Source organism: Helianthus annuus, chromosome 9 (assembly GCF_002127325.2).
Source record: "Helianthus annuus cultivar XRQ/B chromosome 9, HanXRQr2.0-SUNRISE, whole genome shotgun sequence".
In the NCBI taxonomy this organism is placed as follows: Eukaryota; Viridiplantae; Streptophyta; class Magnoliopsida; order Asterales; family Asteraceae; genus Helianthus; species Helianthus annuus.
The window spans coordinates 178494466-178510939 of NC_035441.2; the positions used below are offsets into that span (position 1 = coordinate 178494466).

At 32.4% G+C, this 16474-nt stretch overlaps 1 long non-coding RNA gene across 1 annotated transcript; it reads right to left on the minus strand.

Moving 5' to 3' along the window:
- Positions 1-3044: 3044 nt before the first annotated feature.
- On the minus strand, positions 3045-4943 carry LOC110875037. Its single transcript, XR_002556460.2, has 3 exons — positions 4808-4943; positions 4226-4293; positions 3045-3257 (listed from the first exon to the last, which is right to left on the minus strand). It is a non-coding gene; the product is annotated as an uncharacterized LOC110875037 (long non-coding RNA).
- Between the last annotated feature and the right edge of the window lie 11531 nt (positions 4944-16474).

Sequence of the window (16474 nt, forward strand, 5' to 3'; positions counted from 1 at the left end):
TTAAACCCTAGATCTAATTTGATTTTGAATTAAAAAAAAAGCTAAAAATAATAGAGGGAAAAGGGTTTAAAGGGACTCACACACGTGACCTCATATTAACAACTAACAAGTGCCAGAGTTACCACTACAACAATCTACAATTTTGGTTTTATGGTTTCTCTACAAAATATTAATCGGTTCCTTCAGAATTTTGTATATAACTTAACGCTATAAATTACGAGCCGAATGGGTTATAGGAACCCTCTAACGAAGTGTAAATCCGCCCCTGTGCTCGGCCTCTCATGCCTGCTATCCCCATGGTTGAGGGCTTCAAGGGTGCCCCCTTTGGCTATGGAGAGGTGGTCTTTTGGGGCGCCATTGTGCAGATATGGCGAAGGGCGTTTCTCCATACCATGTGGCCTTATCGTTTAATAATTAGATTGAACACTGGCAATGTTTGTTTCTTGTATTATTACAAGAAATTAGTTATTTATTGTGATCGCAAGGATTAAGGTTTATTTATTTTGAGTCAATGTCTTTTTGATGATACGACTCTTAGGTGCGAACTTAAATAAGGAGGATGCCCTGCGTAAAAGAACAAAAATGGGGATGAAAAGAAGCAGGCAAATTTATCTAAACGAACGACTCTCTAAAGTTGGGGATTTCGATAAAAGCAAGGTATACGCCATCTTTGACATGTTGATAGCTAACGGTCAAACATTAAAAAAATGAAACAAATGCTTATCGAATGACAACGGGTTATGTGTTTAAAATATATGTTTTAATTTTTGTGAGATTGTTTTGGTTGTGTTAATCCTAAGATGACTTGTTGTTGGCATTTCAGTTTTGCCATTCCACTTTAGAGATGCTCTAGATGTGTATGGGTGTTCATCGGTTCGGATATGAAAATTTATGGCCCCTATTTGCTATCCGACCCCTAATTGATATCCGATTCGATCCGAATTCTGAAACATCCAATCGATCTGAATTCAATTTTGATTGGTTTCAATTAAAAACCGAATCAATCGAATTCAAACCAATAACAGTTTTGTCTGATTTACTTTCTGTTTGTGTTTCAAACAAACTTTTGGGTTTTACCAACAACAATAAAATATTCAAACAAACACAACATAGCCTAAAACAAAAAAGTTTAGAACCATAACAAAACAAAGATCACACAAAAGTCCGGGAGAGTGTTTGCGAATGAAACCATGTACCAAAAAACTTCAAACTTGGGTTTTTTTTCCAACTCGTGTAATTAATAGTTTTAATATTTTGCAAGCTATTTAAAGTACCTGAATAACCAGTAAAGTCCAAAACAAGAAATATTTCGTCAGCTCTAAACCTTCATCTCTAACAAAAAAATAAATAAATAAATAAATGGACGATTAGGTGTTGAACTTTTAAATATAATATGAAAGATGTTTGAATTTATAAATACCTTCTTCGAATCTATCAATAATATGAAAGATGTTAGATATTTATAAATACCTTCTTCGAATCTATCAAGGTTTTCTTCCACATTACAAGCAACACTATTTGGACATACCCAATCATGACAACAATTTAAAGCTTCAACGTTTGATGAGTTATAAATGAGTTGATCACTACCTCATGTGAGATTCAAAAGCCCACTGTGGAAAAAGAAATGGTTAAAAAATCATGAGTAACAAAAGAAATGTTGGACTTCTCTTTCTCCACTAACCAAAAACAGTGAAACATTGATTTTTAAACCAACCATCATCTTCTTCTTCAGTCTCCTATTTCAAATACCTATCCAACTCGATTTTTTAATCTTCACCCACAATCGATCATGCCTTTTGTTTTTTTACCTCAAGCATGTGTATCTCTCTTAATGCTCTTTATGTATCATCAACATTGCCAAACAAACTAAAACTTTTGCTACTTGAATTTTCCTTAGGTCGTGGTCTTAAAACCTATGCCAGATCTGATTTGTTGCTTTGGTTTAATGAATCGTGTGTTCTTTAACTAGACTAAAGCCACATACATTTGAAAATCGAAAAGTTTCGATTTCGTAACAAGATCTACGACGATATTATTTTTGTTAATGTACTTACCAACGACAACTCCATTTTCATCAAAACACCATATGCTTAATTTGTCTTAAAAACAGTTGGACGAGGCTTGTATAACCTTTTAACAAGCCGAAATGTCGTTCGTTTGGCGCTTTAGACATCATTATTCTTATTACCAATTTAGGTGCATATTTTCTTACATATCAAAACTTAAATTGTAGCACGCATATAGACATACATTACCGGAATTGGTCCTTAAGACCTCACTAGTGTTCACTTGCATCGTAGGTGTGACAACCCGCAATTTCAGGTTAATACTTTAACCTAACCATCGTTACTTTAGACATACATTCATAGCACTACATTTAACTAGGATTGGTTAAATGAGTCTACTTTGGTAATTCGGGGAATTACCGGAACACACACATGATAACTCTCAAGCGTTGGTGACTGAGTCGAATAATAATTTTAAACGGACGGTTTATGTGAAATTTATACGTGCATGACAAATACGTGAACTATATGCTTTAATCATAAATTACTATATGTGGTGTGCTTTATGTGAAAATTATATAATTAAGGGTGTGTTATGGATATTAGGGAAGTTATAATAAAACACAAAACCCTAAACATCCCTCACAATTCACTGTATCGCAGTTTCTAATCATTTCTCTGATCATCTCTGGCTACACTAGTTCCTCACACAATCATCAATCCTTGATCTTTCAATCCATCTAGATTTAATCTAAGGTAAGTGTTTACGTTATATGTTGATGATGTGTTCTTTTGATTTCATGCAAACCCTAGATATCCAAACAAGTCCTGTGTTTAGTGATCATGCTTAAATGATAGAATGAATGTGATTGTGAATGAATGTGCATTGTTTTTCAGATACTAGGGATGCCATTGATATGAAATGTAAGAACCTTACATTCACTCTATAATTCATACAATATATATTGCATTTAAAATGCAATTATTATAAAAACATCTACGAAACGACATTTATATAAAGTTCAGAACCCTCAATTATGTTTACTAACGTTTCCAACCATAGTGTTATAACAAAACATATTTAACTTTCAAAACACTCAAACCATATTTACAAAAGTTTGATAAAACATTACTAAAGTATTTAGTAACAAAAGACATAATTTCTTTGCTTTTGTGGAAGCTTCTTTTACGCGTGTGTTCGGTTCTCTAATCATGCTTGATCGTCATCCGCAAGTTCATAACATTTACCTATAACCAAAATCATCAATTTTTAGTTATAAGAAGATATAAAGTGCATTTACAAGTCCCTAAGCTGAAACAATTACACAAAAACAACATTTCTATCATTTTAGTTCGCCGCGGGGCGCGACAAGGAGAGCTTTAGCTCTCGCGGCCCGAGAGCAACGTCACGTTGTGCGATAGGCATATGGGCTTGCCGTCGCGTGGCGCGACACCCTATATTCGATAGAATGATCAGTTCCAAGACCTGCATATTTCCAGCTCAACTAAACTTTACGAAAATGATCATAACTTCTTCGTTATTTATCCGAATTGGGTCGCGTTTCTTCCTACGTGATCGTAATTTGATATTCTATAACATAGAATTAAAATCCAATATCCACATGAACAATTTTTTTTGAATTTAAGCCCTCGGCTTATAAAAGTTTTCATAATTATTCGACCCATTCACAAGTATGAACAATAAACTTAGTTTTTAACTCCCCAAACTTTTATACAACTAACATATATAACATACCTGAAATGATGGTGCGTTATACATGCAATTTATGTGCCTTTACTTATATGGATATGTTTAAATCCGGTATCATTTCGACGTCTTTATTCATGTAATCTTTCTGGATTACATCAAGACTTCCTATTGACCCGTTTAACTTTATTAGCGAAATCCATCGCTTCATTTCACCAAAGTTTCATTACTTTGGTTGTTTTGACCCATTTGGTTTCCTTAACGACATCTGTCGCTTTATCTTACCAAACAATCACCAACTGAGTCAAATTGACCCGTTTGATTATTATAGTGAAATCCATCACTTTTATTATCTAATCATAGCTTTAAACTCTTATTAAATTTGTTCAGTTTGTCTACACGGAGTCCACCGTTTTGACACTCTCCGAACTTCATAACGATACATTTACCCTTCAATAGAATTGGAAGTAAATAACTAACATTTTCTACGAAGCATATAGCCACGTACCTTTTAAAGCTTTCCTTTCAAACGATTATCCGATCCTCCTTGATTACTTGAGGTTCCACCCAAATTGCCTATAGAATTCAATTCGAACATATCGCTTAGAATTCATACTTCTATATTCAACACGAAATGCTTCTAACTAGTCAAATAAGTGATTCTTTCATATTTTCCACTTATCTCAAGTTCATTCAAGCATTTTATCAAACATCTTATATGCGAAATTATTATTCTAACAGAATCAAGTTCATGATGAATATTTTTAACCATGTTAATTCATCATATTCAAGATTTGATGTCTCATATCCACAAAGAATATTTAGAATTATATACTAACCCTTAAATAACATCAATTTATCACCATCATCAAAGGATTCATCTTTTTTAATCAAAACCCATATACTACTCATATGATAATTCATCAATTCAAGTGATTATGATTCAAAATCCTTAAATTCTTATCTAGGGCTTGTTCCTAGACTTGTAATCATCCTAATTTAGTCATAACATCAATCAATTCTCCAATAATTTCAGTTATGAGAATTCAAGAATAATCAAAACATCACCACATATCAAATTTACATATACCTTGTGATATACTAAGTATGATGATCACTAATTTCACTTGAAATTGATTCAAACTTGATTTTCTTCTTTGATTTTTGATGTAGATGAATGAATTAGGGTTTTAGAAGAGAAGTTCTGTACAGGGGTGTTTGGTCGATCAAGGCTCACACAAGGTGTGTGAGTTTTGTAGTTATCCAGTCGTTTAAAAACACAACTTTCAAAATGACCATATTTAGCCCCTTTAGTTTTAAAGTATATAAAACTAGTTAAAATTCCTAAATTCCCATCTTTTTGTAATGAAATTTTAACTAGGTTAGTCCTTCCTGTTTTAATTTCACTATTTTATTTTCGATAATAATAATTGTATATACATGTATCCATGCATATATAATTTAATATTTTAGGGTGTTACATGAAAGGATTGCCAAATTGTTACTGGTTATTGTGGATTAGGGTTTGTGATCGTAGGAACTGTTACATTGGAAAGAAACTGCAATTGTTGATTGTTTCGTATTTCTGTGTGTTGCTAATTGATCCGACTTTATGAAGTCACAAAGTTCGGGGTTTTGTTTATTGTGTCTGAGTTTATTGATGAATTCTTGATGTCCGAGTTTTTGTAAAACAATGAAAGCGATCAGGACTTATGTGTGGTCTGAGTTTCTTATGAATGTTGTCCGGGTATACTTATTAACTAAGTCTGATTTTATATATGGATATTAAGCCTGAATTTTCCGAGTTTATACATACATAAATATGGGTCCGAACATGTTAGATATAGTCCGAAGTTCTGATATAAATAGAGGGCTCCGACTTTAACACATATAGTTTGAGGTAATAAATATATATATTCAAAGCAAATACATGTATTCCGAACAACCAACTGGGGTAGCCCAGTTGGCCACCGACACCCACCTCTTCCCAAAGGTATCGGGTTCGAGTCTTGGGAGTGGCATATGTCGCCCAGGGTAAGAACTTGGCATGGGGAAGTCACCGCGGAGCTAGCTTGGTCGGGTAGCGGCTCCCAGAGTGAGATCACTCCGGCGGTTGGGAGGACCGTGCACTACCCCCCCCCATGTATTCCGAACAAACAGAGCACATGTTCCGAGGTCATTATTGTCACGACCCCCGACCCCATCCTGGACGGAATCGGGAGCCGCGAGCAGCCCAGTGGTACAGGTGGTTTGTTTTTTTTTTGAAAACATTGCAGCGGAAATTTCATCAGGACCGTGAGTTAGGAAAAATATCAGAGTTTAGAAACACCGGATTTTATTTAAATAGATGGAATAAATTCCATGTTTTACAAAGGTAGCTTTTAATATAAACTTGATTGCATAAAACAACTTTTCTTAATTTTTATTTAATTGATAAATCAAGCCACTTCTGTAAGCCTTTTTGGTGCCGTATCTAACTCTTATTCCAATCTACTGTAATCACCTGAAACGCGTTTTAAAAAGGTTTTGTCAGCAGTGAATTACTGAGTGAGTTCATTCAGGTTTATACAAAAACATATTTGTTATAATTCACAATATTAAGAGCGATTACAATGTTTCTATGTCAACCAACTATCCACAGTATTTGTCACTCGACTCGTTTCGGTGACTGTGGTCATATCACTGTTAGGTCCGTTCACCCACACGTGACGTAAATCACTATATAGGTCCCTTCACCTAAAAGTGTATCATGATTTAGGTACGCCCACATAAACTGATAAAAACAATAGTAATGTGCACAATACCCTACATACCGGCTGTAATTGAAGACTATAAAGACTTAATCCCTATAATTATAACTTTGGAAAATAATTTGGAGTATTGTAAAACAGTTGATAAAAAGAGAATGACTCACATCATAAGCATGTAGTATTGATTTAACAAGCTTCTTGATTCTGCTCCTTCTGATAATTAAGCGTATACTTTATTGTTCTGGATCTTCTGATGATTTAACAGCTTGTTTGATTGTAAGTGTGTAGTTGGGAGTATTTTGGTAGTTTAAACCTATAGTTTAACATACTGGAATACGTATTTGTGTAAAACCCAAATCAAACCTTAACGGTAGTCACGAGATTCGAACCTTAACAAAATTCACAAAGTATAGCACTTTGGATTCCGTTTACCGAAATTCACAAAGTACAACACTTTGGCATTTATTAGATGGTTCGTGAATCGATCGGACAAAACATCGCATCGGTGATTATTGGTTAGAACACTAACGTATAGAGAGAAGAATAGAAGAAATGAACAAAGGAAATGAATTCCTATGCTTTCTATTTATAGGTAAGAAGTATGTAACTTCTAGGAAGTTTCCTATAGCTTTTCTAGGAAGTTACTTACACATCTTCTAGGAAGCTTCCTACCTGTATATATATATATCTTCTTATACCTTCCTCGCACCTTCCTTTGATATTATCTATCTTATATATATATATATATTTATTTTTCATGTATATCTACTTAATTAATCTTACTTAACTTAATTAATCCCGCTTAGTTTAATTAATCTTGCTTAGCTTAATTAATTTGCTTATCTTAATTAATCTTGATTAACTAATTAATCATACTTAATCTTAATTAACAGATTAATTAATTTACTCACCTAACTTAACTGCTAAGTTTATTTAACTATTAAGTATTCTAGCAGTTTCCTGATTATGAGTTCTAATTTCTAGACACAATGGAACTCGTATTAGTGTATTAACTCAATTCAACTTTAACGACAACTCACGAGACTAAAACCCTCACAACGAATGACAAAGGCATAGCCCAATTACGAGCAACACTTAAACATCCATCGGATAGTTTCAATCGATCGGACATTGAATCGTACTAGTGACTAGAGTTATCACCCTGATACGGCAGAGTTTCGGGATTTAGAATATAATACCCGAGCTATTGCTATAATAGAAGCTGAAGGAAACAAAAGAATTGGACGAATTTCAACTGAAACTATCGACTGCTATTTATAGGCTGGAAACAGGGCGCCTCGCGGCCCGCGTAAAATCAAAGGAAGACTTACGCGGCCCGCGTGGGTGTGTGGATCAGATCGGAGTATGCTGAGTCACCGGTAGTCGCGACGCGTGTCCCTTAAGCTTGTCTTATCTTTTACGCGGCCCGTATGAAGCTTTCATACTTATCCGGAATGATTTTAAGTTGACGCGGCCCGCGTAAACTCTTCTTATGGTTTACGCGGCCCGCCTGAAACCCAATTTTCTTGTTTTCTTTATTTTTGATGTACATTAGGGTTTCAGGGGTTCGGGTTCCAATTACGGAGTATTTTTAGGACATTTTTTAGGTGAGTCGTTACATCCTCCCCACCTTGTTTTAAATCTCGTCCTCGAGATTTGGACGATGATATTTTCTTGGGGTTATGTTACTTCTTTTAATTAATAAAAACAATATATCATGGTGTAACAACCATCGGTAAAACCAACACCCTCATAATAGTTCCGACACCCTAATATATCTTAAAATGTCCCAATATGTATTATATTATATCCCGTATGTGAAAACCAAGCCCCAAATACGTTATAGTATTAAAATAAATTAAAAACAATAAACATTAAGTTTAGACGGGCCGCGCAGACCCACCCCAACATCTCACGCGGGCCGTATGAATATGTAAACCGGATTCCTTTGATTTCTTTAAGTTGAAGCGGGCCGCGTAATAATTCTCGATAGTTAACGCGGGCCGCGAGTGACCTAAGTTGTGGCGCAGCCCTGAGCTGGCACGTGTCGATATCGTGTCGAACCTAGTAGATGACCGGGCCAAGCTATTGTGTTGACCAAGGTTGACGCGGGCCGCGTAAACCTGGCCTGTGTTTTACGTGGGCCGCCTGAAAGTCCAATTCACCAACTATAAATAGAACGCATCAGATTTCATTTCCGTCGTTCAAAACTTTCTTTCTTTATTTCTCTCAATTCTACGTAGTATACATTATACCCGGGCATTATGCCCCCCTAAATAGCGAGGTTCTGCTCTGTTATAAGTATTATAACCCCTGGATACGTATTAGATACTCTGCCCGATTGATCTAGGGTTCCGTAACGGCTGTCGTGGTTCTGCCCGACGTAGTCGTTGGAATGCCGTCTCGGGGAGGGTATTACTAATGTTAAAATGGGTTATTATACTAACACACGTGCATTTTATGTAAATTATAGATATTCACCAGGAAACCCTAAAGGATAACCTAAAACAGCAATGTGAGTTGATCCACATTTTGTAAATCTTTCTATTAACTGGTTTTACAAAACCTTAAATATATTTCCATGCGAATAGCAGTTATTGAGTATTTGTAAGAATACAATTACAGTCGGTAAATTTGGGGTTTTGTATACAAAATTTGTTACCACCTGGTAAAGGAGTAACATGACCATAAGTCGGAACGACATTACCGTGTGGTGGTAATTGATATAACTTGGAAACAAATGTAATTGCGGATGCGCCCTCAATACTGTTCACTGTGACTTTTTATTTAAACTTGATTAAACTAAGATTCACTCACCAGTATTTCCCACTGACAAAATGTTTTTAAAACGCGTTTCAGGTAACAAAATGTGAAAGTCAAATAGAAGCCAACTGGACAGCACTGAAGGCTTGGAAAAGTGGAAATAAAGTTACCTAAGAATAAAATAGATGTTTTTATTAAATAAAATAGGATTTATTTCTATGAAATGTGTATACTGAAAACTTGGGTTTTTACCCATGTGTTTAATATTATAAAATGAGGTGGTTTACTCTGATAACATATTTCGTAACTACGGTCCTGATGAAAATTTACGCTGCCAAATTGATTAATAATGTGATACCACCGAAACTGGCTCGCGGCCGCCGTTCCCGGGATTTAGGGATCGGGGCTGTGACAAATGGGATGGAATCAAAAGGTATTTGATAGGCATGAGTTTTGAAAATGACTCGGAGAAACAATAGGATTTAATGTCAGAAAAGAACTTACTTTGATTAATTGAGGGAGATTCTGAATTGATAAATCTCTATTTTTGTGAATGGAAGTATGAAAAATGATTTGTCAATGATTATCCCAAAAATCAATGTCGTTTACTTAAATGGTAAAGACACACTGGATAATATAATAGAATTTTAGTGTATCATGGTCTGAATACATAGTTGTATCAAGATTATTAAAATGGCGGATCAAACGAATGACGTATGAATAGGGTTTATTATTAGCACAGGCTACAAACTTATACTGACACTTACAAGATGTTGTAATGTTTGAAAGAATTTTAATAATTATGGTGACCGAATAAATTCATCATTTTTCGAAATTAACTGAGAGTTTCAAGGAAACGAATCTGGATATTTCAAAAGATGAGATGTTCAAATGAATGAGATGAAATATAGTTCCCAAGGTGATTAGGTTCAAGCCAAAAAGATATATGATAAATAGATATTTAAAATGAATGTGAAGGACTTTTTGAATCAATAAAATTATTTGTCAAAAGAAAGCTTACTTTGATTGGTAACTGAGGAAGATTTAGAATTGACAGGTTCAAAATGAAATAAAAGCATAAAAATGATTTGTCAAATATTGAATTATGATATGAGAAAATCAATGTGCTGAGATGAGTGAATTGCAAGGATACACGAAAAGATAATAGAGTTAGTGTATTATTGTCTTAATACATAATTGCATTAAGATGATTTTAATCAAAATGTTCAATTAAAGATAGGTGATATTTTAATTTTATTAAATACCTTTTCCTTTTATGTTATCATAAAGTAAAATAATAAATTAATATAGATAGTTTTTTAAAATATCAAAACCTGTGGTAATTTCGACAAAATAATGATATATGTTTTGTAAATATGTTTATGCAAATATCCTAGAACTCACAATTATTATTTTTAAAATTAAGTATGTTTAACTATAAGATTTTACAATAAGATATTTTAAATCATAAAAGTAAAGTAATTTATTTTAATATCAAACATACTTAAATATTGGCTTAAGTAAATAACATTACTTAATTGGCTTAAGTAAATAACATTTGATATTTTAATATATTAAAATACATATATTATAAAATCTTTTTGATTATAATATTTCTATAAGTATTTAATAGTTGTGGAATATTAAACAAGAAGAGCAATTACTTATAAAATGTCTTGTCCATGACTACTTAGACAGTTATTTAGATAATTTTATTCGTCCCTCTAATTCTTGTATTGTTTTATGAAAATATGTCTTCTCCTTACAGTACAAAGCATATATATTTTTATATACATTAACTAGTCATTATCATGGTTGGATATTGGTTAGTGTTGCCTTGTTTAAGCATGGGTGATCAGTCCATGCCTAACTAAGGCTAGGCTACCCAATACTTGCTCCTGACAATAACCCTAGTATCTAAAAATAATATTAATACTACTAATAAAACTAATATTAATTACCAATAATAAATAATAAGTAACTAAACATAAATTTAAACGAGAGTATACCTCAAACAAAATATAAATTCTTCACTTCAATGGTTTTAACAAGATTTTTTTTATATAGCAATACTATATTATAAATTAGGTATTTACTTATGTAAGTTTCCATATATAATCAATTAAATTTATATTTAAATTTTAAATAAGTATTATAGGATTTTCAACTGATGATGAAAGACCAAATGAATATCATAGAATTTTCGATCAATGATAAAAGAAACTTTAGAGGTACACGGAATATGATATGAATTTGTGTACTTTTATCTTAACACATAATTGTATTAAGATTGTTTTAAGATAATGAGCTAACAAAATTTAATAAATAAATCCGTACATAGGTGTGAAAAGAAGATTAGGTCAAGTTTCAAACTAAAGAAAACGCCACCCCAAGGTGTCGTAGTAATTGAAATAATAATAGTGGTGACTGAATGAGTTCACCAGGCTTGAAACCAAATGAAAGTTCAACAAAGTAAAGCTGAATGTTTGTTTTAAACAAACTAGTAGGATTTTCAATTAAAATTGTAATAATTTAATAATGTTTTTCGATTGAAGATAATAAAGTAATAATTATCATGAAAGGTTCGATTGACGCTGTAAGAACCATTAAGGGATATACTGAAATATGAAATGAATTTGTATATCATTATCTTAGCACATGATTGTGTTAAGATTGCTTGAATATGAATAACCAATAAAGCGGATTCAATATAAATAAATAATTAAATCCGAGATTAGCGCAAGCTTCAGATTTTGTGAAAATGTCACCACAGGGTGATCGTGATCAAAGAAATAATTTAGTGAAGTCGAAGGCCAAGAAAGCATGTTATAGTTCAAAAGAATCGAAGTGCTTGTTGGGATTATTTTGAATATGATAGCTGCAATCCATCATATGGGACTTTGAATTGAATACGTAATGCGAACAAGTTAACTGGGTTTGAATAAAACGAGTTTTAATAAGGAAATTCGGACATGATCACAACAGAAACCATGTATACCCTTCAAAAGAAAATCGAGTTTTTCAAGAAATTCATTGATTTGATATTAAAGAGTCATTGCTTTGTAAAAATGCGGTTTACAATGCAAAGATCAAGTATAGCGAAATGATTTTTGATAAAACAATAAATTGGAATGATGCCCTCCTATGGTTTTTATAACTCAAATGAACCATATGCGCAACAAACAGTGCATGTGTAACGTGTGGATTTACCAAGAAATGAAATGGATCAATATTTGCTACTATGAAAGAAGTCCTCATGGTATGATGACCCTTAGAAGAAGTAGAAACACGAAGGTCAACTCATTATAGGCAGAAGTCAGAATTGCAACGAAAGAAATATAAGAACTTCTTATCTGGAATTTCGTGTGATAACTGTTGTTAAGTGACATTACCAGGAAATGTCGAATAAAATGAAATAGGGGATTTGCAAAGGTATGTGACTCCTTTTGCAGCGCTAATAATTATGACTTTGATTAGACTGTGCACTGATGGTTGTGAAATCCTGTTCTAGCGTACCTCAGTGAGATTCATGTCGTTTGTAGGATCATGTGGCCAAGTGCTGCTTTTTGATTATTAGTTCTTCCATTGACAGGATTAGCATTGCTGTCGTCGTGCCCAATCATATTTTCCAAAGGTCTTGCCTTGAAAGTCGTGTGTGACATACTTTAACGTCTGGGGACGTATAATTTAAGTTTCATGTGTTTTCTTGTGCACTAGCACAACTTTACATGCTTCTTTTCTTGCGTTAACAATTTATGGTAACGCATTTGGAAATTATTATATATATATATATATATGTATTTATGGTGTCCCAACTTAATGGGTTTCTAGTATTATTTTGCCGCATGAGTTACGAGGTAGATGATCAAACGAAATAATGTTTGACATCGGAATTATAGATATATGCGAGAGATTTCTGATAAAGAAATCTAGAATTATTATTGACACATATGCTTGTGTTTTATTCTTAACTAGGTTATCACCCGCGAACTTCGCGGGTAGAAAAATTTACTTTATATTAATCGAGTTATGTCATTAAATAAAATAAAAATACATGTTTTCAAACGTAATTTTTTTATAATTGTTTTGAATTGAAAGTTGTAGTCAATGGGTTGCGAGTAAGGTCAGAAACTTCGGGTAAGAACCGGAGGTAGAAACTTGCCTCTCTGAACGACCCATGAAACAAAAAAAAACTTTTCTTTTTTATAATAAAATATACACATGAAGTTGTTCGAACCTGCAAAACAAACTCATTTAATTAAATTTAGAAGTTAATTAAAAGTTTAAATTAGAAAATATAAACAACGAAAACTTTATTCATTAAAATATACACATGAAGTTGTTAACCTGAGCTTCACCAACATCTCTGCATCATCGACATCGCAGAGTACATCCAAAATCATTTAACATCCTAAACCTATAACAACCACCCAGATAAGAGACTTAATCTTCCAAGTACCTCGAATGGTTTGTCGGATCATTCAAAATCCATTATGTTTAACGCAACTTCACAGCTCTATGAAACAGTCGGCTCTGGATCTTTGGAGAATTCCTCAAATAGAGATATACATTGGTCATCTACAAAAATGGTTTATTAAGGTCAGAAACATCAAGTTTTTCATAAAAGTGTCCCGAGTCAACCCAACACAGCCGTTTTGACCCTAAAAACCATGTTTGACTACCTACCCAATATAGTCCATTTTCCATAAAATATTATTAAAAAGTATAGTAGATTTTAGAAGCATGGTTACCTTATATTTTTGGTTTTAAAAATGTGGCAACTCTCTCTCTATCCTCTTTTCTCTGTATTAAATTATTCTTTTTTCCTTTTCCTTTCAGTTTTTCGTTCAAAATATAATTCAGATTATAACAACCTCTCATTTTTTATACTTAAATGTGAATCTAATTGTTCAAACTTATTTGTCTACAATCAACAAAATCTCATATAACCAGCAATTTCATGCACAATCAAAGGTGTCACAATCAAACACAAACATAATTCAATCTACTCATTTCTCAAAACACAATCTCTAACATCACTAACTTGTAGCAATTATTCAAAACCCTAACTAATGTGTTGTGCACTCACTAATATCTGCTACACATGTCTCACTTATTCATCTTCACAACTTCAAACACATCTTATCTAACACCTTATGCCAATCAACAAAATCTCATATATACATAAACCTTGAATATTACTCAAACACATCTTATTTAATGAATCAAAATAAAAACACATAAACCTTGAATATTACTCAATTTATGACTACTATCCCACAAAACAAAACTTTGTCAACAAATTATACTAACTTATGCAATGGTAAACCATAAAAATAACAAATTAATTTAGATGATTAGCCTTGCAGAAAACCCAAATCGGGAAAGTTTACCAGAATCGTTAACGAAAAAAATCAGACTCAGATTGCCATTACTTCAAAATTTAAATTTAAGATAATGATTGAATTCAAAATTTAAAATTTAAAATCTGAAAATCAAATCACTAATATCCAATCCCGTAAATCAAGCAAACTTATTAGAAAAGTCTAACCTTTCAAATTTAAATTCAATATACAGATTCGAAATTTAAAATCAAACACATTAATGGCAAACTTTCAAATCTAATAAGTTCTGTTCAAACTTATTTGTCTACAATCAACAAAATCTCATATAACCAGCAATTTCATGCACAATCAAAGGTGTCACAATCAAACACATACATAATTCAATCTACACATTTCTCATAACACAATCTCTAACATCACTAACCTGTAGCAATAATTCAAAACCCTAACTAATGTGTTGTGCACTCACTAATATCTGCTACACATGTCTCACTTATTCATCTTCACAACTTCAAACACATCTTATATGCCAATCAACAAAATCTCATACATCAATTAGCAATACAATGCACATTCAAAGACCTCACAATCAATTTCAAACATCAATCAACATACAAAATTTCTCAAGGCACAAATTTTAATATCACTAACCTAATGCGCTACTACTCAATAATGTGTCGGTGCCATGAAAAAACATCATAACCTTAACTAATGTGTTAACTTACCAAGGCTCAGGGCTGTATATTTTCCCAATGTTGTTTGTCCGACGCATCGTCACAAATCTAACAACCGAGTCAATCAAATTATTAGTTAAAACCCAATAAACAAAGTATACTAATATCCAATCCCGTAAATCAAGCAAACTTATTAGGAAAGACTAACTTTTCAAATTTAAATTCAATTTACAGATTCGAAATTTAAAATCAAACACTTTAATGGCAAACTTTAAAATTTAAATTTAACATAACAATTGACTTCGAAATTGAAAATTTAAAATCAAACAAAATAATGGTTTATTCCAAAATTTAAATTTAGAATAATGATTAACTTCAAAATTTAAAATTTAAAATCTGAAAAATCAAATCACTAATATCTAATCCCGTAAATCAAGCAAACTTATTAGGAAAGTCTAACCTTACCAAACAAAACCAACCGACATGGTACCAATTTACAGCAATAGCAAGCATATCTCTGTCCAACATAGTTGCAGCCAAAAACTCCGGACCATCCAAAATAAACACCTAATAAATCAAAATAAAAGCACATCCCTAAAATTACAAATAATATAGTTAAATCATCTCATAAAAAAACATCAGGATTTCAAAGCATTCAAAATTTAAAATCAAACACAATAATGGTTTACTTCAAAATTTAAATTTAAAGTAATGTTTGACTTCAAAATTTAAAATTTAAAATCTGAAAATCAAATCACTAATATCCAATCCCGTAAATCAAGCAAACTTATTAGGAAAGTCTAACCTTTTAAATTTAAATTCAATTTACAGATTCGAAATTTAAAATCAAACACATTAATGGAAAACTTTCAAATTTAAATTTAAAATAATGATTGATTTCAGAATTTAAAATTTAAAAATCAAATCACTAAGGAAACATACAAAAAATATAGGATCATATTCCTCAAGCAACTTTAACAACGAATGATTGTTTTTAGGATCCATAACTGCAAAGGAAGTAACCATTGTTTTAAAAAATATATAATGGTAATATATTTATAGAAACAAAGTCTATTTACAGAAACCGAATCATAATTCCGAATACAAAAATAATCTTTAACAACAGTAATCTGTTTATAGAAACAAAAACAACTTTAAAATTGAAATCAAATGCATCTTTAAAGAATTAACAACTAACTAAATACAAAAATTATAACTCAATGAC